Below are 26,188 nucleotides of genomic sequence, written 5' to 3'. Positions count from 1 at the left end.
CTCTTTGTCTCTCTTACCAATCTGCCACATTGAATAAATCTTTTCTGCTGATGTTTCTTACTTTAGCTCATTTACTGGGTTCATGAAGAATGGGTGGAAGAACCTGGCTTGCTGGGTTATAGGCTATGACCCTAAATCTGGGATCACAAACACTTTCTACCCCTCTCAAACCATGACTCCAGAAGACTTAATATATATTTCATAAGTAAGTAATATATTTCATAACATAATGTATTTCATAGTTACCATCTATGAGAGTGATGGAAACCAACTCCAGTCCTCAACAAGAGAAGTAAGCACTCAAGCCCTGGGCTATCTCCAGCCTGTTTTGTGTAATCAATGTTTAGAAGACTTAACTAAAAAGAAATTCTTACCTTTACTCCACATATGTATATAAGTCACCAGAATTTTGATAGGAAGACACTCAACCCTTTTGATAGTAAGCCCTAACAAACTAGGTTTGCCCATTCTTTCCCAATGTGTCAAATAAGAATGCTCACTCAATGTCTCCACACCAAGGAGTATAAGAAGGAAATATGTGTAGCTGTGGCAGGAAGGTAAGGAAGTATCAAGATTAACATGGGAGAACTTAGTGGGCAGGAAATCTAGAATCCCTTCCCCAACTCTGTTACACATAACACACTGTGGACAAGACCCTAAGACACAAATACTAGAGATGACAGACACTATGTAGATGATGTATACTGCTTGTGAGACTGGTAACCCATGCTTTCAGAGTATGTCTTAGGCCAAAATTATCTCAGGGCCTGTACCATAAGGCCTGTAGGACAGAGAAAAGACTGAATCGAGTCTGAAGGATAGTCTCAAAGCTACTGAGTGAGGATGAAACAGCAAAATCTAGATATATGCCCCCGCCAGCCATAGGGAAGGCTTGGTTGTCTCTTATTGGCTGGAGGTACCCCCACTTCACTCATTGTCACTTAACCTATATAAGCTGATGCTCACAGTAATAAACTGAATTCCTGAGTTCAAGCTGGCCTGGGTCTGAAAAAGCATGGAATAAAACCAGACTTGCTGAACATAGCAGACAATGAGGACTACTGAGAACTCAAGAACAATGGCACTGGGTTTTGATCCTATTGCACGTACTGGCTTTGTGGGAGCCTAGGCAGTTTGGATGCTCACCTTACTAGACCTGGATGGAAGTGGGTGGTCCTTGGACTTACCACAGGGCAGGGAGCCCTGATTGCTCTTTGGGCTGATGAGGGAGGGGGACTTGATTAGGGGAAATGAGGGAGGGAAATGAGAGGCGGTGGTTGGGAGGAGGCAGAAATCTTTAATAAATAAATAAAAATAAACTGAGTTCCTGCTTTGACTTGACTCCTGTGTCATGGGGCTGCAGAACGAGCATATAGGGCACTCACATTTCCATGGGGAATAAGGCTAAGGAGGCCTGGCAAGTATGCCTTTCCCAGTTCCTATTCTTAGGTGTGGTGGTTTGAATAGAAATAGATTCCACAAGCTCAAATATTTGAATGCTTTGAAATTAGGGAGAAGTACTACTTGACAAGCATTAGGTATGGCCTTGTTGGGCTAAGTGTGGCCTTGCTGGAGGAAGTGTGTTACTAAGTAGAGACTTTGTTGTTTCAGAAGCTCAAGTGAGGCCCAGTAGCTCTCTCTTCCTGCTGCCTGCTGATCAGGATAAAGAGGTATCAGTACCATTTCTACCTTCATGCCACCGTGGACTCTGCCATGATGACAATGGACTAACTTCTGAAACTGTAAGTAAGCCCAAAATTTAGAGTTGTAATGGCAATAGTGTTTCTTAACATAAATAAAACACTGACTAAGACACTAGGAGTGGCCTTGTATTTCTTAATGGGTTGTATATAATTCTATTACTAACTATGAATCTCTGGTACAATTGTGACTGGACACAAGAATTTAGACTTCAATCTATGACTTCACAAGATGACAAGTGAAGTTGAACCAATCACTTACCCTTTATAGGTTCCAGTCATTTCTTTAGAGTGGCCTGAGAGTTATAAAAATTATATAAATCTCTATTTATTTAGCTTCCTCTCTAGCTTTCACCAAGGCTTTTCTCTTCCATAAGCACTGGATTCCTGTGGAAATTTTAATTCTGCAGGTCCATTGTTACAGTAGTCTGATGTCACAGGTATCTCTTTAAAATGTCTTCTTTCCTATCAGTATAGTTATACATGTGCTTTCAGAATGACTTTAATATGAATTAAACAAATATGGTTTTTAATAGGCCTTAACTAATTGAAAAGAATACATGCTTGATAGCAATATAGATTAATGGCTTGCAGGTATTAGACTATGGAAAGAACAGAATTTCCTATTCCCATGTCAGTAACTTACCTCAGCAATAAAGTAAAAGCTGATAAGAATAAAAGAAAGAAATGAGTACTTTAAGTGTCTAATAAAATATAAAGTTATTTCAGCAAGACAGATATTTGTTTTAGTTGACAGTTCTCAAGGATGTGATTCTGGAGGATTACTTTTCTATATAATGTAGAAAATATACACAGTTTAATAATGAGGAAAACTTTAATATTGTTCACATTTATGTGGGAAATAGAATTCATGAAAGAAATTCAAAGACTTTAGAATCCACTCCCATAGAATTACCAATACTCTCCACAACCAACACTGAGGCAGCTGGTGCCATACCATTATAGGCCCATTAAAAGAAACCTATTTCCTTCTGGTGAACTTCAGTCTGTCTCTGGGTGGAGGCATTCATTTTTTCCTGCCTTAAGACATAAGACAATTGAGCTGATCAATCATCTGACTATGGGGTCACCTCTCAGAAAGGCAGAGACAACTTAAATCATGCTGAAGAGATATGAGAAATAATTACCCTTTTGCTGAGATAATGTACTTTTTTCCAAATGGAGATGCCTTATGAAGTCACTACAAAGTGGCCTTTTGTTTCTGTTAAGCCTACATACTTTTCTGAGTCTTCAGATGAAAAGAGGTCAGAGGACCAGAAGGTATTAAAAGCATCATAAATGGGGCAAGGTCTTCAATAGCCACTGTCTTAGTTACAGTTTCTATTGCTGTGAAGAGACACCATGACTGCAGTAACTCTTATAATGGAAAGCATTTAATTGGGGCTGACTTACAGTTTGGAAGGTTTAGTCCATTATACTTGTGGACATGGAAGCAGACATGGTTTTGGAGGAGCTATGAATTCTACATCTTGATTCTATGTAGCAAAGAAACTGTGCCTGACACACTGGTCATAATTTGGGTATATATGACAATTCAAAGTCTATCCCCATAGAAACACACTGCCTTCAACAAGGTCAAACCTACACCAACAAGGCTGTACATATTGAGAGTTCCAGTTTCAATTGGCCAAGGACTGAAACAATGAGTATATGTGAACTACTTCTATTTGAACCACCACATTCTGCTCCCTGGCTCCCATAAACTTGTGGCCATATCATAATGAATAAAATGCATTAAGTCCAACTTCAAAAATCTCCATAGTCTGTAATAGTTTCAAACTTGTTTAAAAATCCAAATTTCAATGTCTCTTCTAAAACTCTTACAATCCCTTAACTATAATCCCTTGTAAAATGAAAATCAGCTCTCATACTCCCATCACACAATGGTACAGGATATATATTACCATTCCAAAAGGTAGGTAAAAAAGTGTAGTGAGGAAATAAATACTGGCTAAAGCAAGATCAAATATAGCTGGGAAATCTCCAAAGTCTGCATCTCCATGGCTGATGTCAAGGCACTTTTCCAATCTTTAACTCCTTTCAGCTTTCTTGACTGTATCACACTTTTTCCTCTTGGGCTGGTTCCACTCCTTGTTAGCAGCTTTCCTCAACAGGTATCCCATGGCTCTGGCAACCCCAACACCTTGAGGTACCCAAGGGAATACAGAGTCAATTCTAGCTGTTTTGAGATTTTCTCTGCCAATGGGATTAATCCAAAACTTTTCACTTTAACCCAAGGCAGATACTTATGACAAAGGCAAAAGGCAGTCACATTCTTCACCAAAATATCACAAGAATGATGCCCAAGTAATTTAATCAGTGTGTGTGTGTGTGTGTGTGTGTGTGTGTGTGTGTGTGTATTATGGGTTCACGTACATGATATGGCACCTTTGTTAGGACTGCTTTACAAACAATCTCCTTCTACTTGGGTTTAAGAAATCCAACTAAGGCTGTCAGGTTGCTGGGCTGCCACTATTCTTAAATGCCATTTTTGTCTGTGTGTCTTTTGGCTGACTTCTTATGTGTAATTATCTGTCTCTTAGTTGCTTCCTGGAGCTGAGACTCTTCTCTCCTCCAATCTACATGTGTCTTCTGTCCTAGGTAGCCCAGGCATCTAGAACATTCCAATCCAATCTTCAGTCAAAATATCTCCCCTCTCCCACCTTCTTCTGCCCTTTCCTACACCCAAGCACAATGATGTTAACCATAGTCCACCGCACCCTTATTAAATTTAATTTGTTAACTTGGAAGCAACAAATTGTCATGATCAGCTGTTGCCAGTGCCAGTTTATTGAATTTCATATTACTCTGTGTTGCACTTACTGATCTAAAATCAACAAAACTCGCCAATGAGCATTCTAGAAAGGCATTTTGTATGTATTGGCTTGCACGCTGACTAAATCAACTTAACATAAGCTATAGTCATCTGAGAGGTGGGAACCCAAATGAGAAAGTGCTTCCAGAAGATCAGACAAGCCAATGAGCATTTTCTTAATTAGTGATTGATGTGGGGCCATCTCTGGGCTTATGATTCAAACTTCATGGGTGTTTATGGTACATGCCGCTACTGAAAACCATGTGGAATTCTATGATTCATGCTGCTGATGGTTGTGTGTTTGATTGAAGTGATAAATCTTCAAAATATCAACCATTGGCTCAGCAGTTAAGTGCACTGATAATTTATGCAGAAGACTGAGATTCAGTTCCAAGTATCAATGTAAGACACAGGCAACAATAACTCTAGCACAGGGACCAGATGTTTTCTTCTGACGAGCCTGGGTACCAGACATACACATGACACATATACATAATTAAAGGCAATACACTCATACACAGAAAATAATAGATATTAAAACCTTATGGTTTAGGAGATTTGTGATTATTAAATAAATTAGACTTCCACAGAAGATTTAGTTTGAGAGAGAGTGAGTAGCTGTTTAAGCTGCCTTGAGTTTTTAGCTGGGCCTTAAGTGGGCATACACAGGGAGTGCACACACACATCAATTTTCAAATGCTATTTAAATAGTTATATTTAGACATTGGTACTGAATGTGTACTAAAACTTGAAATGTGAAATGGAACATTTCCAGTTTTTGCTTTTAAAGCTACACTCACATTCATATAACAATACAACTAAGATGGTCTTTTGTGCAAATTTGGAAATCACATCACTTTTTAAGAAATCTAAGTACCAATTGTTTATCATATGTCAAGTGACACAACATACCAAATTAGACTGAGAGAATGTAAAATAGGTTACCATGATTTCAACTTGTAAAATATCAACTCATTTCCTTTGGTTTAATTTTGGGTTCATCACAGGCTGACAGTTTTAGATATTATAAAAATGTCACCTCACCAAGGCAAAGAAGCCATTTAGCTAAATGCCTTTGAAATGGTTCTAACTGCAAGGTCCCTGTTCATTATTTATGAGGTGTAGACTTGACTTGTTCTATGGAAGGCAACATTGTCTCCTATATTGTAGGAGAGACTTGGAAGTTTTAGAATATAATGGTTTGTGAGTCTCAGACTTCATCATGCAAATAAAGACACAAACTTGAGGGAGGGCAAAAAATTCCACATGTGCAAACATATCCACTTATATACCAGACACCATTCCTCGATGTACGATGTAAATTCTTCAGTATTCTTGTTTCAAAATGGTCTATATATTAAAAATAAGCAACTAGTCTTCAAATGCTTCCCCGGTAGTCTGAGTTCTTAATCCTTTTCTAAATTCTTCCCAGAGCTCTGTTTTAAGAGCAAACAAATCTCAATAAAGTTATCAGATTTTTTCTTTTTCTAGATATTTTAATCTTTATTTTTAAAATCATGTGTATGCCTGTGTATCTGTTGTTGATATGTGCACATGAGTGCTGGGGGATTGGGAAGCTAGAGGCACTGGATCCCTCTGGAGCTGAAAATGTAGACAGCTGTGAGCTACCCTGTGCATGGTGGGAATCGAACCCTTGCCTTCTGCAATAAGTGGTCCTCACCCCTTAGCCATCTCTTCAGCCTCTCTCAGTGACCTCTTACCATAAATACAGAAGTCAAAAGGCAGCAGACTGGCATCCACAAACTGGTGAAAACAGTAGAATCTTGACAAGATTTTGCCAGAGCCAACAAAGTCCTTTGAAAAATGAAGGAAAAAGGAACTATTTTCTGATAAATAAAGGATAATGAATTTCATTGCCACATCTCTGTGCTCTAGGAAATGTGAAGACAGGCCCTGCAGGTTGGAATTGTAAGCTGCTAGGCAGTGTTTCAAGACCACATGAAGAAATAAAGTTCCATGACAACAAACAGCAGAGCAGTCAACATGGCAGCTACTGATATGGAGATTCCATGTAGCTAGTGTATGTGTGTGTGTGTCTCTCTGTTTGTCTGTCTGTCTGTGTATTTTTCTTTCCTTCTGGTGTGTCTCTGTGTGATGTACATGTGTTTGTTCATGTATGTATAGGCACATGTCTGAGGTAGTGTGCATGAAGGTGAGAGAGATCCACAGTTGATGCTGGGGAGTCTTCCTCCATCACTGTCTACTTGGTTCTTTGAGGCAGTCACTCCTTTAAAAACGTATCTCACAGGAATGACTGATCTACCCAGCAGCTTTGCCCTGGAGCACTCTGCCTCTGCCTCTGCCTCTGAATACAGGAATTACAGGGGGACTGCCCCTCATCGTTTTATTGAGTTCTGGGATCCAAACTTGGGTCTTCATGCTTGCTGCTTGCTCAGCAAGTATTTTGACCACTGAACCACTCCCCATCCCAAATCCCCTATTTTATCTTTTCATGTGGTTTAAGAGACTAATATTAAAACTTGTTGATATTAAAGACATCATTCTAATTTCAGTTCATAGCTTGATATGTTTTTCTGCACAAGTCAAAAAATTAACATATTTAAAATATCACTAGCTTATGTTTTATGGCATTTGTTAAGATAAAAATTTGTGTCTTCCATGGATGAGAATGGTACAGTGTGTAACAAAGCAGAGCTACCTAAGTTTGATCTCCAGAATCCACATGATTTGAGAAAACTAAGTGCTAGTTTGCTGTAAGCCTCTGGAAGAAGTTACCCCGGTTAAAAAGACACCTCTATCTGATTGGCCTTCAGGTAAGTTTACTGGGTATTTTTCTTATTAATGATTGACATGGCAGGACTGAGCCCACTCTGTGTGGTCCCTGGGTTATTTTAGAAAACAAGCCAAGCAGAGCAGTTAGCAGTATTCTTTTATGACTTTTGCTTCAGTTCCCTTTTCAGCTCCCTCCTTGGCTTCCTTCACCATGATTGGGACATATAAGCTAATAAATCCTTTCTTCCTAAGTTGTTTTTTGTCATCTTGCTTCTCACAGCAGAGAAGGCAAACAAGGACAGGGTACTTAATCTCATTATTAAAGATTTCAAGAATGAACTCAATAGAATGTTACAATATAAAAGAACCCCTCTAGCTCAAGCAAGCTACAATTACTTAGCAAAAAAAAAAAAAAAAATGGAGATGATGGAGACTCAAAGCCATGCCCTTTGAGCTCAGTGGTCATGAAGGCCAGCCTCAGGGTAGCCAAGTAGCTGCGTAGTAGGGGTGGGGATTTTCAAGCCTGCAGTGCTAAGGCAAACATACTTAGAAGAGAGGCAGAAATAAAAAAAGAAAAAATGTGCATTCATAGGTAATTGAGAAAAGCAGGCCTACTCGAGAAGCTAATGGCTATGAGAAGCTAATGGCTATGGAGGAAGAAAGTCTGGGAAGGAAAAGCCTATTGTCTCACTAAAGGTTTGCTTAGTCCTCCTGGACACTTGACATGACTTAACATGGACACAGACTCCTGGAAGACAGATAGTCCCTTGCCCTGCTGCAGTCACCTGCTCAGTCAAATGAACTCTTTGATATTTTAATGTGTTTTTATTGACTCTTTGAGAATTTCATGTCATGCACCCCAACGCCACTCATTTCCAAGTTCTTCCATGTCTACCTTCAACCCTTATAGCCTCCTCCTTCTCAAACAAAAAGAAAAAAAAAACATTCTGCTCCTACATATTTCCCGCCTCTCTATTTTATATTCTTTTGTTGTAATAGCCTTGGGAGATTCAGTGTGTCACACAGTTTACCCATTTGAAGAAACAGCTTTACTTACAAATGTATTGAAACAAGTTGTTTTCTGGTCCAACACCTCTGGCTTCTGGCACACCATCAATACTGGACCCTTACTGGGATTCCTCTTGGATATCTGTCTTTTGCCACAAATCATGGAGTTCCTATGGTTACAGTTCCACAAAGCCAGTCTGTTTACATTTTTCAGCAGGTCATAGATGGGATAGAGTTGTTGTCAAGTCTAAAGCCCTGGATGTGGGCCTGAGTTATAGCTGAGTTGGTCAATATGGGCCTCCACCAGGACTGCCACCCTCAGACAGAGATTCAACAAGATTATAGAAGAAAACTTTACCAAGCTAAGGGATGATATCCCTGTGTAGATACAAGAAGCATCCAGAACAACAAAGAGACAAGACCAGAAAAGAAAACCTCTAGGGCATATCCTCCTAGAAACAATAAGTATACATAACAAAGAATATATATGGAAAGCAACAAGAGAAAAAAAGAAAGTCACATACAAAAAAAAAAACTTATCAGATAACAGTTGATTTCCCAATGGAAACTTTGAAGCGAGAAAGCCCAGAACAATGCCTTCTCAGTCCTAAAAGACTATGATAGACAAGAGTAGACTAACATACCAGAAAATCTACTCCATAATTAAAAGAAAAAGAGAAGTATATAGCCTAAGAAACTTTGTTTCCTATAAACCAAACCTAAGAAATACAGAAAGCATTATTTCAGAAAAAACTGTGGAAAGAAATATGAACCATAATCATTAAACTGAGAACACAAACAACAACACTAAGCATCAACAATATGATGACTGTATTTAACAAACATTTCAATAAAAACTAAATATCAATGGCCTCAATTCTCCAGTACAAAGCAGGCTAATGTAATGGATTAAAAACAAAATACATTTTTTTAACTTTAAAGATTTTAAAGAAGAGACAAAAATACTCTAACCCAATGGGACCAGGAAGCAAGCAGATATCAGTATTGTAATTTAATAGATTTCAAGGAAAAACTGATCAGATGGGATAAAGAAGTACAATTTATACTAATTAAGGAACAAGTTAACCAAGAAGACCTTATTATCTTAAACATACAAGCACCAAATTCTGGTGTGCCATATTTCACAAAAATGTATTACTGGAATTAAAGACATAGATTAGAATCTATCTAATAAGTCATTTTAAAAAAAATCCCATTTTCTCCAATCAACAGGTTATCTGGACCAAAAAGAGAGAAATATCAAAATTTTTGATGGTGTATACCCCACCCAAAAACCAAAGGATGCACAACCTACTCATCAGGAAGCTTCCCTAAATAGATTATACCTTGGGAAACAAAACAAATGTTACAAACTCAAGAAAGTAGAAATAACTCTTTGTATTCTATCTGAACATAATATTCAGTGAAATTTAAACTTGACAGCAAACAAATCCCTGGAAAATACACAGAGTCACGGGGATTTAAGGAATCATTATTGAATTATGCATAGGTCAAAGAAGATATCAAGAAAAATAAAAACAATACTGGAACTAAATAAAATTGAAAACATGACACAATAAAAGCTAAATGACACTTTGAAAGTACTTTACGAGAAGTTTATAGAGCTACCAGAACAACAGCAATCTTTATAGAGAAAACATTAAATGGGGTGGCTCACTTACAGTTTCAGAGGTTTAGTCCATTATCATCATGAAAGGAAGCATAATGGCATGCAGACAGATGTGGTTCTGGAAGAGTAGCTCTGAGTCCTCCATCTTGTAGACAACAAGAAATCAAATGACACACTTGGCAGTATCCTGAGCATAGGATACTACAAAGCCTGCCCCCACAGTAACACACTTCCTCCAACAAGGCCATACCCTCCCCAACAAAGACTACAGGGCCTATTACATTTAAACTACTACATTCCTCTCACTGGCTGCCATAAGCTGGTCACAATATCATAATGCAAAATTAATACAGTCCAGCTTCAAAAGTCCCCTGACTTCATTGTCTTTCATTTCCTCAACAACCCATCAAAGTCCAAGATTCCAAGTCTCTTCTGAGATTCACTAATGTGGTGATTCATCGGTGTCTCAATAGACTTTCTTTACCTGCAAAGTGGAAACAATCAAGAGAAAGAAGTGTGTTGCAGGGGGGGAAAGCCAACAGAGTTGGATATCTGAATGCATTTTGACATCAGACAGGGAGATGCAGAGTTTGGAGTTTGCCTGGCTGGGTTTCAGTCTTGTTTTGGTTCAGAATTTGCTCTCTATGTTCCCTTCCCTGCATTTTGGATTTTTTTTTGTATAATTTGTGCCATTATATGTTGTAAGTATGTATTCTTTTTTATTTTACAGTGATTTATAGTTAAAAGATTGCATGAAACTCAGATAAGACTTTAAACTTTGGACTTTAAAACATTGTAGAGACCATGATAGACTATGGGGATTTTTGAAGTAAAGCTAAATATATTTTGCATTGTTGAAAGTGTATGGGAGCTAGGGAATGGTGGTTTTTCATGTTTCCTGTTATGATGATAATTTACTGAACCTCTGAAGCTGTAAACAAGTAACCAGAAATAAATGTTTGCTTTATAAGAGCTATCATGATTATGATGTGTTCTCATAGCAATGAAAACTCTAATTAGAACATGTTTACATACAAAAAAATCAGAAAGAGAACAAATAAGTGACTTAATTAAACAATTCAAAATTTTAGAAAAATAAGAATAGACTCATCCAAACCTAGTCAACAGCAAAAAGTATTAAGATCATAACAGAAATCAATAAAATAAAAACAAAGAAGATAATACAAAGACTCAATAATTCTATAAGGTAGTTCTTTGAAAAGATAAAAAAGATTGACAGACCACTGGTAAAAGAAATATGGGACCCAAATTAACAGAATCAAAAATAAACAGATAAATATTACAACTGCCACCAAAGATAGCCAGAATGATATAAAGGATTATTTTAAAAGCTATATTCCCCAGATCTAGGAAATCAAATGAAATGGATGAATGCCTATATTTCCCAAACCACCAAAACTGAACCAAGAAGAACTAAAGAACCTAAACAAAACAATAACAAATGAAATATTTGAAAGAGTAATAAGAAGCATTCCAGATTAAAAAGAAAAATGTTCAGGGTCAGATAGACTCTACCAGACAGACAAAGAAAATCTACAGTCAATCCATATATATATACATGTATGTATGTATGTATGTATATATATATAGCATATATATTATATATTAGAAAGAAAGGAAGAAGAAAAAGAAAGAAAGAGAGAGAGAGAGAGAGAGAAAGAAAGAAAGAAAGAAAGAAAGAAAGAAAGAAAGAAAGAAAGAGGAGGAACACTCTCAAAGTCGTTATAGGAATTCGGAACGTTGTTACCACTTGTTGGCAGAGGTTGCTCGTTTGTTTCCCCACCTTCCCAGATCAAAAATAATCCCACAAGAAGTATTAATTGAAACTCTGCTGGGCCTATTAGCTCACACTTCTTATTGGCTTGCTCTTATATCTTAAATTAAGCCATTTCTACTAATCTGTGTGTTGCCACATGGCTGTGGCCTTACCAGTGAGGGTTCAGTGTCTGGCGTGTGTTGCCTGTGGTGTGATTCTGCCTTCTTTCTCCTCCTCTATTTGCTTGAAATGCCTGCCTTGCCCTTTTCTGTGCTGCAATAGACCCAAAGCAGCTTCTTTATTAACCAATGGTATTCGAAGCATACAGAGGGGAATCCCACACCAACCACTCTATTACCAAAACCAGGCAATGACACAATAACAAAAATTACAGAAAGTAAAACAGGCCAGTATCCCTTGTGGACATAGACTCAGAAATGCTCAATACAATACTTACAAAAAAGAATGCATTCATACATATAAAAAGATTACCATAATCAAGTTAGCTTTATCCCTGAAATGCAAGAATAATTCAATATATGCAATCAGGAAATGTTTGGAGGAAAGAAGGGGAAAGGAGAAATATTGTAAATACTATAATCTCAAACATAATTGTAAAATGCACAATGGTCTATTTTTTAAGTTAATATTACAGAACAGATTCAGTTCAAGAAGTTTATTCATGAGATATATAATATGTCTTTAGAGGAATTAAATTTATCATAGATTGGGTTTAAGAAAAGATGATGTTTCAGGAGACACTGAGACCCAGAAGAAATTTAGAATGCTGTTACCAATAGTATGTGAAGTAAGGATTTGTGGACAGAAAAGAGAAGTGATCAACAGAATAAATGGCTAGTTACAGCTTTGTCATCACCTTCTTTGCTTTAGAGACGTGAGGCACTGGCCATGTGGTCACTGTGGTCAGACAACTGGAAACCTGTCATTTACTACATTGTAAGTTATATGATTGGCTGAGGTTCAGCTCTTTGTTACAGATAAAGATTCAAATTTATTTAGAGTTTACACACCAGATGAGGTTGTAGCTCCCTAACCACAAATCTCAAATATGGATGTATTCTCAGGCTAAACATGATTGTTTGTAACAGTGATGGAAAAGCTCCTTTTGCATAAAGCGGGAAGGCATAAAGGAAGGTCTCCTATTAAAGTCTTCAAGTTGTTCACATTCAGAGCCAAGTGTTAAAAAGAGAGAAAGAACTGGCACAGCAAAGTCTGGAACACTGCAGAAGGAGGGATAGGACTCTGAGCAAAGGATGCCAGACTGGAGCCGCTCTTGTCCCCACCATTAGCCCTTGAGGCTAATGTTTCCTTATAATGTTTTCCTTATAGTCTTTCTTGAAATTCAGTTAGATTTTAGAGACTAAGTGAAAAGCGTCCACATATTGTAGGCGACCATCCAGGCCATTCCACAGAAAAGCAGCAAAATACAAGGTGACCAAGACACATTACATTTATGTTTTGGTGGTTGTGCAATGTAAAACAATAAGATGGTTAGGTAAATGTGAGACCAAAGGTAATCAACATCACTTGAGATACCGGTCAGAGGAGGTGTTATCAGCTAGAGACTGACAGCCAGTAGACGGTCAAGATCAGCAGCTATCAAAGTAGAAGGTAAGGATGAACAAATGGTGACTTTGGCCACTACAGTCTTGGTAGGCAGCTCAAGCATGGCTCATGAACATCTCCCTGCAACCAGGAAAGTGGTTCTCAACGTTCCTAAAGTCTCAACCCTTTTCATAGAGTTCCTCAGACTGATGTGATCCTCAACCATAAAATTATTTCATTGGTACTTCAAAACTGTAATGTTAATACTGTTATGAATCATAATGTAAATCTGTGTTTTCCAATGGTCTTAGGCTATCCTGGGAAAGGGTCCTGCAGACAACAACAAAACAACAAAGGGGTCACAACTCACAGCTTGAGAACTCCTGGTCTGGTGAAGGGGCATGGATAGAATGTGTGGATCTTTGATTGGGCTGCCCAGTGAGGGATTATAGCACTATCTAAACATATTAGAACTTACTTTAGCTTTGCCCAGTTTCTTCTATGGTCCTCTAAAATTCCTAGACAATAAAATTTGATGTTATTTTTATTTTTTGCAAACCCTCCATTCTCAGGAGTATTTATTCTGTCATTTATCCATAATTCCCCACTTTCCCTCAATCATTCACTTTTCTGTAATAATTACAAATAAATCCCATTTCTCCTTTGCATACTTCCATGAAAGTCCATGTCATTAATCTCAATTCATTCTTTGAGGATTGGGAGTGTACAACACCTCAGGTATTTGGACCATGCACCAATGGGCTGTGAATTCTCGTTGCTCTCAAACCCCTGGGCACTGATAGGTTCTATGCTGTAGAAGTTTGCATGTGAGATATCCCCATATAGTCTGTGTTAGAACACTTGGCTGCCAGCTGGTGGAACTGCTTGGGAATTGAGAGCTAAAGGATAAATCTGCATAGGCTGTTGGACTGATAAGTTAAATGACTACTCAGAGCGTAGAATGATGCTAATCTGGTAGCCTAGTTACAATTTCTCTCTGGCTATACTGAACTTTCTAAAGAGCTAGTCCTTGTTCACCTCTGTATCAGACACACCATGAAAAACAATTAAAACATTGAAACTAAACACAATGCTGTTCACTAACAGGAACGGCTAAAAATTCTATAATGTAGCTTCTAAGGCCTCTAGTTAAGATTCTTTTGTCCACCTGATATTTCCAGTGACATATTTTTAAAATGCCTTGATTTATGTTCTTTTTATCTGTTACTATAAGAACTACATGAAACGTCTTCATCATATACACTTATATTTCTAGAGATTTGAATTTGTGTTCCTGGGAGACAGTCACTCAAATTTAGCTCCAGAATAAGCTGTTCTTCATTTCCTTTACAGGAAAAGATCTGATATAGCCTCAGTGGAAGATTATAGAGTCTGTAAGAGGTGGAATGTTATTGTAGGATGTAGGTAATGGGGAGAGTTGGTGCATGGTGCAGTTTTATCAACCTGGACCCATTTCCTATTCATTCTCTTCCTGATTTACAAAGCAATGTAACCAGCTGCTTCCTCTTTCCACTACCTTGACTTCCTTCTCTGCAATGATGTATGGTATATCTTCAAACTAGAGGTGAAAATAAACCATTTATTTTAAAACTGATTTTGCTGAGGTATTTTATTTCAGCTACAGGAAAATTGATGTTTATTGTGACGGTGAATAGCAGCAGTGTCTCAAAACAGAAGAATGAGAGATTGCTAGGAAGGACCGAGGTGGTGAGAAGGTGGCCACTCAAATAGACAAAGACAAGAGAGAGGAGCTTCTTAATGGCTAGGCTGGAGGTTGCTGAGCTGAACGTCCCAGACAACACCAAAGCACAAAAGTCCATACTTCACCACACCCAGGGAAAAGTCTTGAATTGGGATAAATTTGATAATTTAGGACATGAAGCATTCATCTTGCCCCATGAAAAGATGCTTCCTTCTAAAGGGAGAGATTGTGCTCATAAGGATTTTGGATAGTTAGATTTAGGAAAGTGGCATCAAAATTGATCCCCAGAGGAGAGGACCAATATCGTTGATGCTTGACACTAAGAATCTCATGGAAGACATGTGGGCAGACATAGCACATACATTGTAAGATTTTTGGAAAATCATACATTAGAGCACCTTGTTGTGGCATGCTGCAATTTCTCAAAGGATGCCCATACAAGATTGGACCATTAAGCTTCCCTTACAGAGGAGAGGAAGGACTCATGTGGCCATGTTCATATTTATAGACAACTACCAGATGCTAGGAAGAGGGCCTTGGTTGACCCAAAGGCTTCATTGGCAGTTAATGCTTGCTGAGGCAAGGTGACCATGAAGTTATTCCCCTCCCAGGAACAGGAGTTATTAACAGTTAAGGGTTGATGGGCGGAAGAGAGGCATTTTTCCCAGGGCTACGCAGGTTCTTCTTTTGCTTGTAGGTGATCCCTTATTCATGCTCCTGTGAATCACCTTTACTAAATTCATTGGTTCCCTGGGAAGACCTCATAAATGTTGACAGAGCACCTATATAAAGTGTTTTCTGTAGCACTTGGCAAAATGTCTTAAGTTCTATTCTAATTGTCATTATTACTTAGTTATATATGGCATGCTTGACATATAGCAAACATTCTTTCAAGGAAAATGCTTATTACTGCTGCCTTTTGGATTTCTGGTTTGTTCCTTTTGTTTGATAGCTATTCTAGTTTGGTTTTCAGGTACTATGACAAAACCCTCTGACTAAAATCAGCTTCAGTGAAGAAAGAGTTTATGTGATTTACATTTCAGGTCACAGTCCATGACTAAGAAAAGTCAAAGCACAAGCTCAAACAGAACCCATGCAGAAAACTTACTAACTCGTTTGCTTATTGGCTTATCCTCAGCTAGCCTTCTTAAATAATCTAGGCTTATTTGCCTCAGCCTGATGCTTCCCCTAGTGTGCTGGGTCTACCCACTCCCACATACAATATGAATCAGAGACATGACCAGAGGTCAACTTGATCTGTACAAGTTACAAACTGTGGTTCTCTCCATGGATGACTCCTTCTATTTTTTTTTCTTCTGTAAATCACACTTTATTGGAGCTTTTTGGTTGAAAGGAGAGTGGAAGCAAGGGTATGACTCCTTATTGTAGCAAGTTAACTGTAAAAGGAAAGCATCACAAGAACACAGATCCAGTTGCATGTCAAGGAAATGAGTCTGGTGAGCCAGATTTACATAACAAATTTGCTTTACATCCAAGCTGTAAGAAGCTCATATGGACCCTTTGTGACTCATTCATTTAGTCATTCATAGAATAGTTCATTTAATAAACATTTATTTAGTACTTGCTATATTCTAGATGTTGTGCTGGATATTTATGAATATATATTGTTTATATAACTCTTAAAATAATTGGTCACATAGGATTGAACATCCAAGTGATTGATGAGAAAGGAGAAGCTTGTAGTGCTTCCTTGAGCACAGCTACCCAGGCATTATGTGATCTGCTGCATTGTTCAGAGCCACAGCCTGATGAGTCAGTCCCAGTTTACAAATAAGAATCTAAAATCTGTGAGAGGTAATTAGTCTCTATAACATTCGTGTACATGAAGGCTTTACACCCTCTCCAAATTACAACTCCATCCTTCCAAGACATCCAGTCTGAAGGTTGTGCCAAAATAGATGGACTTGAATGTCAGAGGCAGCCATGGAAGTGCCTATTTTTCATCTGAAATGGTGTTTCCTGTGTATTAATAGCTACTCCTTGTACTATTGATCAGTTTGCTAGGTGATTGATTCAATTTGGTCATCAACATTGCTGTAGAAACCAGATACATTGCTTTCTTCAGTCCAGTCACTGCTGTTGAATAAGCACAGCCATAGTTCACAGAGGTTGTTACCAAACACTCAGGTAGTTCCATGAAGGTTTGGATTCTATATATTAACTCCTTCACTGAATCAGCTGCCAGTGTCAGCAACCTGGGTATGGGAAGTGTCTCCTGTGTGCTCATGATGGATTTCTCAAGCTGCATATATTTTGCTTCTATCTTAGTTGTTTTTATTTTCTTTTATTCAAAATTTAAAAATTTGTAGAATCCTATTTCTTTGAACCTCTGGCATGGCCTTCCTCCTTCCTTCTTCCTTCCTTCCTTCCTTCCTTCCTTCCTTCCTTCCTTCTTTCTTTTTCTTTTTTTTTCTTTTAATTCTTTCTTCCTTCCACCCCTTTTCTTTCTCTATTTCTTTATTTTGAAGTTAAACAAATATTTATTACTTTTTTATGTGTACAAGTGCTTTCCTACATGCACATAGATGTAAAATGATGTGTCTACTTCCTTGGAAGCCAGAAGGGTATGTTGTAGTCCCTGGAATTGGAGTTACCTCTGGCTATGAACTTCTTTACATGGGTGCTAGGAATTTAACTATTTTGTTATTGTTGTTGTTGTTATTGCTATTTTGTTTTGCTTTCTTTTTTCAAGCTAAGGAGATTTTCTTAACCACTGAGTCATCTTTAAGCCCCCTTTTTATTTTGAAAGTTTATTGATTTACATATGTACATGTCTACATGTATATACATATGCAATTACATGTGTCCATGGGTCCACTGAGACCAGAAACGAATATCAGGCATTCTTTATTGATCTTTGCCTGGTCCTTTCAAGCAGGGTTTCTCTTGTGTGAATAGCATGCTTTAAGTTATTTGGTGGCAGTGTGGGCCAACTGCTTCCAAGAATTGGGATAGTAAACATGGCTTCCAGAGCTGGCAGTAAACAGACCTCAGTCATGTTGGAAAGCCAAGCAGAGTGGAAACAACAGCCAAAGCGGCTCCTCTGGTCCTAGACATGCCTGTTTAACAGTTCAAAACAGTGATCAAAAAATGATTACTACACAATTAAGACAGATTCAGACAGAAATAAAACTTTAGACAGGTCATAATGTGTTTAAAAATGTACATCGGCTTAAGAAAAAAATGGGTATAGGCAGTTATAGAAAGAGTTTTAAAAACTAAAGCAAACTCTTTAAGGAGACAGAAAAAGTAATATAAAAGAGTACAGACATTCATAGATAAAAAAGTAAAGATAATAAAATAAATATTACAAAGTAATAGAGTATAAAAATAAGCCACGTAAAGATGAAAAATATACAGAGTCTGGGTTATGTCTATTATTGTGTTTCCTTTGGATTTTTTGACTGTTAGTGAGTTAACTGCTGAAAAACATTTGATTCTGGAGGTTGGTAAGCTAAGCCAACATATATATGTAAAGTATTTTGACTTCAAACTTTGAGTCTAAGGATATGTTACTTTGGAAAAGATTTTCTATTATTGTCTCCACAGCAGACGAGAACCTGTGGATTTCTTACAGGCTAATGTGGTTTGATGGAAGAAGACACCCCACACCAAATGATTTCTATGATATCTAAAAATATTTTGCTCAAAAAACAGCAGGAAGCAGTTTGAAGAGAATTACATTAAAATTACAAAAATGATTGTTTATAAATGTTTGTTTTTATTTTAAGGGCTTTGTTACTTCTTGGTTATTGGGAGGCTACATGGCATCTCTCTGACTCTGTCTTCTTTCCTCCTCTTTCTCTGCTTAGATTTTCTGACTTGCTATATTCTGCCTTGCCATAGGCCAAAGCAGCTTCTTTATTAACCAATGCTAATAAAACATATTCAAAGCACACAGAAGGGAATACCACATTAGAACCTTGAGTTTGCCTTTTTTTAGGCTGAAAACCAACAAGGTATATTGATCCTTCTGTCCCTTCCCACTGTTGTTTCACCCCTGACCTTGGAGTTGGAGTCACAGGTATGTAAGCAATGTCCAGATTATTATGTGGGTGCTGGGTTACAAATGCTAGTCCTTATGATTGTGCAGCAACTGGTCTTAACTGATGGGCTATCTCGCCAGTCCCAGGACTTCCCTTGAAACCTGAGGGCTGGGAATGTTGCCAAAATGGGACATTGCTAATGTTACTTTTTTGTGCAAAAGCTATTCACCTTTCTTTTCTACAAAGGCCACTGGTACTTAGGTGGGATTCCAGTTTTTGCTTGCCAATTTAGGAATGATTTTTTTTATTTGGTGATTCAGAATTTTATATAACACTGTGGTATTAAGATTTTGTTATAACCAGGGGATGGTGGCACACACCTTTAATCCCAGCACTCGGGCGGCAGAGGCAGGCGGATCTTTGTGAGTTTGAGGCCAGTCTGGTCTACAAAGGGAGTTCCAGGACAGGCTCCAAAGCCACAGAGAAACCCTGTCTCGAAAAACCATTAAAAAAAGATTTTGTTAGTTTATTTTTGCACAGTGTCTTCTAAATATCATTCAGTCAAAAATTACTATCAACATTTTCACTTTGTCCAGACAAATTCAGAGGTAGACTGCTATGGAGCTAAAACTTTCTCTTCAGATATTTCTCCTGAGTCCCCATATTCACTGTATTCATATTCCTAAAAATAATTATAGTACAAAATTATACTAAATGCAATAATGAATAAAGCATCAATCTTACTTCTTTTAGAGCAAGTATGATTGATGACCAGTTATAATGAAAGGAATAGGCAGTGCAAAGTATTTACCTTCCTTTCTTGCCACAGTCTCATTGATTAGGGCCATTTCTACAATAGGACAGTTTTCACCTTTTCTGAACTTTCTAATGCTGCTTAACACTTGGGTTTCACAACCACTGTCTTGTGTCTCAGTTAATTAAAACTCCTCTTTCTTGTTATTGCACCTAGGACCTATATTTTATCTTTAAGTTAGTACTCTTGAATTTGTAAACTACCATTAAGTTACATTTTTACAAATGTGGAAATCAGAGGACAACTTTCAGTAGTCACTTTTCTCCTTCCACCATGTTAGTCCCAAGGAGCAAACTCAGGTCGTCATGCTTGGTGGCAATTACCTTTGCCCACTTAGTATAAATGAGTTTTATAAATAATAATATTGCAGGTCTGTCTGCATTTTTTCCTAGTTTCTACATAAAATATTTCCCACATTTCTGTTGGTCACTATTATTTATTTATTTATTTATTTATTTATTTATTTATTTATTTATTTATTTTGCCTTTATGTATTCTTCCCAGAGTCATAGTATGCCCTGGAGCGTTTTTGCAATTATCAGTCTATGATCACAGGATAATCAGAGTAATGTCTATAGGAGGATTTTTCCTGATCTTCCCTCTGAGGTTTCATTTTATAAGAAATCCCTTTTGAGTTATCTGTTTGCAATGAGCTATCTTTTCTTCTAGGAGTTGCTTCATGCTGCTTAGAGGATCATTGGATAACGTCTATAGCTATCTGAGGGGCTTTGATCTACACTTGCATCTATATATTTTTTCCTCTGCAATATGCTACCATGTCTTGTTTCTTGAACCAAATTGTTTTTATAAATTTTCAGGTCAGTAAAGCATCCAATTCAGGTACATAGTATTACTCTTGTAATATGTGAGCATAAGTCCTGTCCCTCCATGTGCCTTCTGCTTTCATCTATGTTTTGCTTTGATATAAACTTCAACCTTTATCTTGGGATGCTTTCACTACCTAAAATCACTTTTAAAATCAACTCACCATTAACTTTTCATGAAAGTGGTGTGCAAAAAGTACTCAATGGTTATGATTTCTTGTCAGATAGCTGGAAACACACAAGAGCACACTTATGTAATCCAATACAATATTTATTTTCTCTTTCTTTCAATAATTATGACTATTTAAAAAAACTCTCACAAAATGTTATTAAACAAATATTTACTATTCTCCATCACAGGCCAGTTGATTCAGTGTTCAGTGAAAATCTGATAGGGGAACATGTGACAGTAGACACAAGAGTATTTGTGATTACATATCAAGGAAGTGCTTCTAAATGGGGAAATGTGATGTTCTGATTCTTCCTTATATTTGCTTTGTTTTGTATATTGCCCAATGATTATGAATTGCTTTGTATTTAATTTCAAATTTTTCTTTTAATTCATTATTTAGATAGTATACCAAATAATGAATTCCATTGCAACATTTTGTATGTGTGCTTCTTTGCTTTGCCCTTTCAGGTTTCTTGATCTCAAAGCATCCCTCCAGGAGTGAATGCATGACTGTAACTGGAATATGAGTGCAATGCACCTGTGCACCTAATCATATCCTATAAGACAGAGCATATCTTCTCTGTCTCCTGCATGATCCTCTGCTGCTTTCAGACACATTTTTTGCTGCAGATTCACGACAGTGATTTGATATAGGAGGTTTTTCTGTTCATGTGTTGCTTTCATTGCCTAATGAATAAAGAAATTGCTGGGTCTGATAGGATAGAACTTAGGTAGGTAGAGAAGACAGAACTGAATGTTGGGAAGAAGGGCAGAGTCATAGAACCACCATGTAGCCACCAGGTCAGACATGCCAAATGTTTCCCAGTAAGCCACAACCTTGTGGTGGTATACCGATTAATATAAATGGATTAAATCTAATGTGAGAGTTAGTCAATAAGAGGCTAGAGCTAATGGGCCAAGCTGTAAGTTAATTAATACAGTCTCTGTGTGGGTATTTTGGATATAAGCTAGCCAGGTAGCTGGGACAAATAAGCAAACTCTCTTTGTAACAATTGGCACTTTTTTTTTCAGTTTTAGAAATCTTCAGTCTTTAATTTTAAGATCAGGTCTTAATCTTTGACTGGTTTTCTAAATTTTCCACAACATCTTTTAGATAGTCTGCATCTTTGAAAAAATATACATATAATTCTCTTTCCACTTGATGCAATTTATTAGTTGCCAAAATTTTTCTTTTTGTCTTCACATCAGCAAGAATATCTGTAAGGAGATGATTTAGTTTATTCAACTTAGATTCAACTCGATGAACATGTTCCATTAACTCCTGATCACAGAGCATTGGCACTTTAACGTGGTCAACTAACTCCATGTAAAACCTGAGAGGGCTTGAAAATGGGGTTTGTAAGCAGATTGCTGCAGATGACAATGTGGACCAGCTTTGTGCCTGGAAGTTAGTCAGTGTGCATGGCTCAGAGACGCAAGCATCTCCACCATGTTGGAAAGTGAGGAGTGTAGGCAGGAACCTATATTTACCATAACAGTGCAGCTTAAGTTTTAGATGGCAGGCAAACAGGTTACTGTAATATCCCTGCTAATGGCACAACTTAAGTTTTTAAGAAGCATTTAGCATTTTAAGAAGTGCTCCTGGACAGTAAACACTTACAGATACACAATAGGACAGATTCTGACATAAAAGACCTAGAAATGGGTCACAGTGTTGGATAAATGTACATAGGCTTGAGAGAGAAAAGAAAAAGAGTAGAGAGTCATAAAAAAGTTAATGCTTAAAAAAAGGGTAAAGTCTTTAAAGAGACAGAGTAAAGTAATAAAGTAAAAATAAGTCATATAAAATGGGAAAATTAGAGTCTAGATTATGCATGTTATTGTGTGTTTTTTTTTTTTAATTTTTTGACTGTGAAGGAGCTAGTACAGAAAAATATTTCATTATATAAGCTGCTAGGTTAAACCAGCATGTATATTATACAGGTATCTTGACTTCAGAATTTGGGTATAAGGATATGGTGCTTTGGAAAAGAGGGTCTCCTTTTGTTTTCCAGAAGATGAACTATGGATTGCTTCTACTCCAATATGGTTTCATGGACCAAAGCCTCCTGAAAGGCTGCTGTGAATACACTCAAAAAATTACTTCACCCAACTGCTCACTGAAATAAACCTGTCACACAGGATATACCATGAAAGACTTGATTGACAGTGCTCCCATACAGCAGGAAGCAGTTTGGAGAGAAAAAAAATATTCTCATATTCCCAAATATTGTTTATAAATGTTCTTTTACATTTAAAGGAAGATATGATATAGATATGAACAATTAGCATTGGTATAAATCTTGATTTATTGATACAAATTTAAAGTTAATTTTGTTATATATATATATATGTATTTCTGATGTTGATTAAGGTATTGTGATTGTGTAGTGCATTTGAAAATGTAATATATAATTAAAATATAGATTAATAGACAGTCTCTATAATAGTCAAGTTTGTAGTTATGTTAGTTAGATTTTCTTGATGTTCATTTCAGATGGATAGGCATTCTTCATATCTTTCAAAGACTACAGAATATGACATTTAAAATGTTTTAATAACTTTAGACTTTTCATGACAATGAGACACATCTGCTCCTGGCAGCACCAAGCTACTTCCTGAAGAAGATGGGTATCGAAGAGGCTCCTTAGCCATTTGGGCAAGAAACTGCTCTTGCCTAGACCGCTTCACTGGACAGGAAGTACCCACAGAGAGAGGACTGCTGAACTTGCCTAAAGGTGAGATGGTCCTTTGTTGATGGAGGGAGGGCCTGCTTTTTGCCCTGGCCACCCAGCTAGCTTATATTTGAAATAACCACACAGAAATTATATTAATTAAATTATTGTTTGGTCCATTATCTTTAGCCTCTTATTGGCCAACTGTCACATATTGATTTAACCCATTTCTAATTATCTGTATGTCACCACGAAGTCATGGCTTACCGGAAAAGATTTGGCATGTCTAACCTGGCATCTCCATGGCTGCTTTCTCTTAATCTACTTTCTTTCTCCCAGAATTCAGTTGTGTCTTCTTCCCCTTCTAAGTTCTGCCCTATCAGAAGGCCAAGGCAGTTTCTTTATTCAACCAACGAAAGCAACACATAAAAAGAAGGACCTCCTACACCAGTCCTTCAGGGTTCCTGCTTCATGAAATCATCTGCAAGACATTCTGCAGGACACAGAAGAAAGTGACTGAAAATTTCCAGCTTCATAGAAAAGTCTACTGGATATTATCGGCCTGTAGGCTGAAGATGAAGATGGATGCCTGACCAGAAGAGTGCATAGGTATAGTCAGTCAAATCTACTTTCCTGTCCAGAGTTTCTCAGTTCACCTTAGGCTTGTAGATCATTAATCCTCCAGTTAGTTAGACAATGTATTTATTAAAAGATGGGATTATGCCACCCAGTGAAAATTAGAGTTTCCCCAGCTACCACCCCAATGCTAAATATACCCTATGCTCTGGAATAAAGTTCATCTGTCTCACTGAAGATGTATTCCAGAAAGCTATTTCAACCATGTTTATAAGTAATCCAAAGTTCTCTGTCACCTCTTCTGCCCCTTTGTTCTTGTGGGTTGGTGGCCAATGAACTGCAGGGATAAAGGGGGCCTCCAAATCCCATATTTATCTCACTCTGCAGGGAATATATTTCCATCATGATTCCTAGTGACTGCATATCCTTTTGTTCTTTCTAACTCCCCCCTCAAGTGCTCTTGGTGGAGGAGACCCATGGATTACACAGATGAGATACAAATACCTCATCTTAATCATCAAACTCAAAACTATTATCAAAAGACCATTTTGAAAAGTTCATTCATTAACTTGTTTCCTAGATTATTGCTTTCCTAAATTCCACAGCTGATTCTGCTTTGAGACCACAGACACTACCCTTCAAACAGCCAGAAATCAGAGGCAGCCTGGCAGGAGCACATAATATAAACTACACAGCAACTGCATGGAATGGAGTCATCCCTTCCTCTAAACTGCATAGGGAGGGTCTCTCATTCTGCCACTCAAGTCTGATATTTCCTCAGAGACCTTGTCAGGTTGCTCTTTGTCTGTCCCTGTAGAAGCCTTCACAAGTATAGTCCAAGAATCCCAAATTGCTAGCTGGAGAATGTGGTAACCAGGCATCACAGATATGTAGCCTCGCTCTCCGTGACCTGACCTCTGGATCATAAGTGCCTTGATTTACATGATCCCAATATCCATGGCTTTGATTTCCAGGTGGAGACTGTACAACTGGATATTTCACATACAGTGGCTCACCTCCCAGATCTCTACTCCTTCTCATCATATGAATAACATACAAGGAAATGCACATAAAGAAACTCAGCCTAGTAGATTGGTGATGACCCCATATTCTTGAAGACTATTTCTCTGTGATCCTGAGATGTTTGTTGAGGGAGGTCCTTCCGCTCCTCCAACCAATAGCTGCTGAGATGCGAGCCCATTGGGGCGTGGTCTTTCTCCCTTTAAAAAAGTGGCTACTTCCCTCTGCTCTTTCTCTTCACTTCCTGCTCCACCGACGACTAGACTCCCTTCCTGGTTGCGCAGAGGGCTGTTGTCTTGGATGGTGACCTGTAAGTTTTTTCCTCTTTAAATAAATACCACCCTATTAATCATAATTCCAAACTGGTGTGGCATTGTTTTTGACCTACGTCTTCATCTGGCGCCCAATGTGGGGCTTTTAGGACCTTTCCTTCCCCCGCTCAGCTGCTGGCCTCGAGTTTGGCTTGGCTCAAGCCCTCCCTTCCTCAGCCGTGGTCTGTGCCTTGTGGCGGCCTTCTGTCCTGTGCCTTGTGAGTGGAGCCAGCAGTTTAATATAAATTATCACGCACTGGCTTTTCTTGCTGCAGTTCTTTATATTTTCCCTTTAGACACCTCAGATTGACTTCAAATCCCCACACACCCTATCTTCTGCCTCCCCACACGGATTTAAACTTCACAGGCCCATGTAGTCTCTGCCTGTGTAGTTTGCTCTTTTCTGAGTCGTTTTTAAATCTCCCTTGCAAGTACAGTTCTTAAGCGGTGCGAACCAGAGCACGTGGTTGCCAAAAGCTGCAACCCCTCAGGGTGACTCTGTCACGTGGAGGCATACACAGCTTCTGGGTTACTCTTTTCTACCCCTGGATTCTGGGTTTATGGTTCCGTGTACAGAATTGATTTAATTACATTTACTTTGTTGAGCAACTTGCATTTCCCAGTTTTTAACAAATACTAGGCGGACACTTAATCAGGACCCGTTTTCGTTGTGACTTGGCAACAGCGCCACCTGCTGGATAATAGGTAATATGGCAGTTTTTGTTTCCAACATGAATTTTACTGTTTTGGCTGCCAATACAATGGGTTTTATCATGCAAGGTTTAAATAACTATG

The 26,188-nt window shown here is 37.9% G+C and overlaps 1 long non-coding RNA gene across 1 annotated transcript; it reads left to right on the top strand.

Annotated features, from left to right (window-relative positions):
* Nucleotides 1–1,674: 1,674 nt before the first annotated feature.
* Nucleotides 1,675–25,168, top strand: LOC126487112 (uncharacterized). Its single transcript, XR_007588289.1, has 4 exons — nucleotides 1,675–1,742; nucleotides 23,379–23,549; nucleotides 23,856–24,095; nucleotides 25,037–25,168. It is a non-coding gene; the product is annotated as an uncharacterized lncRNA (long non-coding RNA).
* Nucleotides 25,169–26,188: the final 1,020 nt, after the last annotated feature.

The sequence above is a fragment of the Alexandromys fortis genome, unplaced genomic scaffold (genome assembly GCF_014885135.2).
Source record: "Alexandromys fortis isolate MF-2015 unplaced genomic scaffold, M_Fortis_MF-2015_v1.1 scaffold_96, whole genome shotgun sequence".
In the NCBI taxonomy this organism is placed as follows: domain Eukaryota; kingdom Metazoa; phylum Chordata; class Mammalia; order Rodentia; family Cricetidae; genus Alexandromys; species Alexandromys fortis.
The sequence above is the reverse complement of the archived record's forward strand: the minus strand, read 5'-3'. Positions and strand labels throughout refer to the sequence as shown.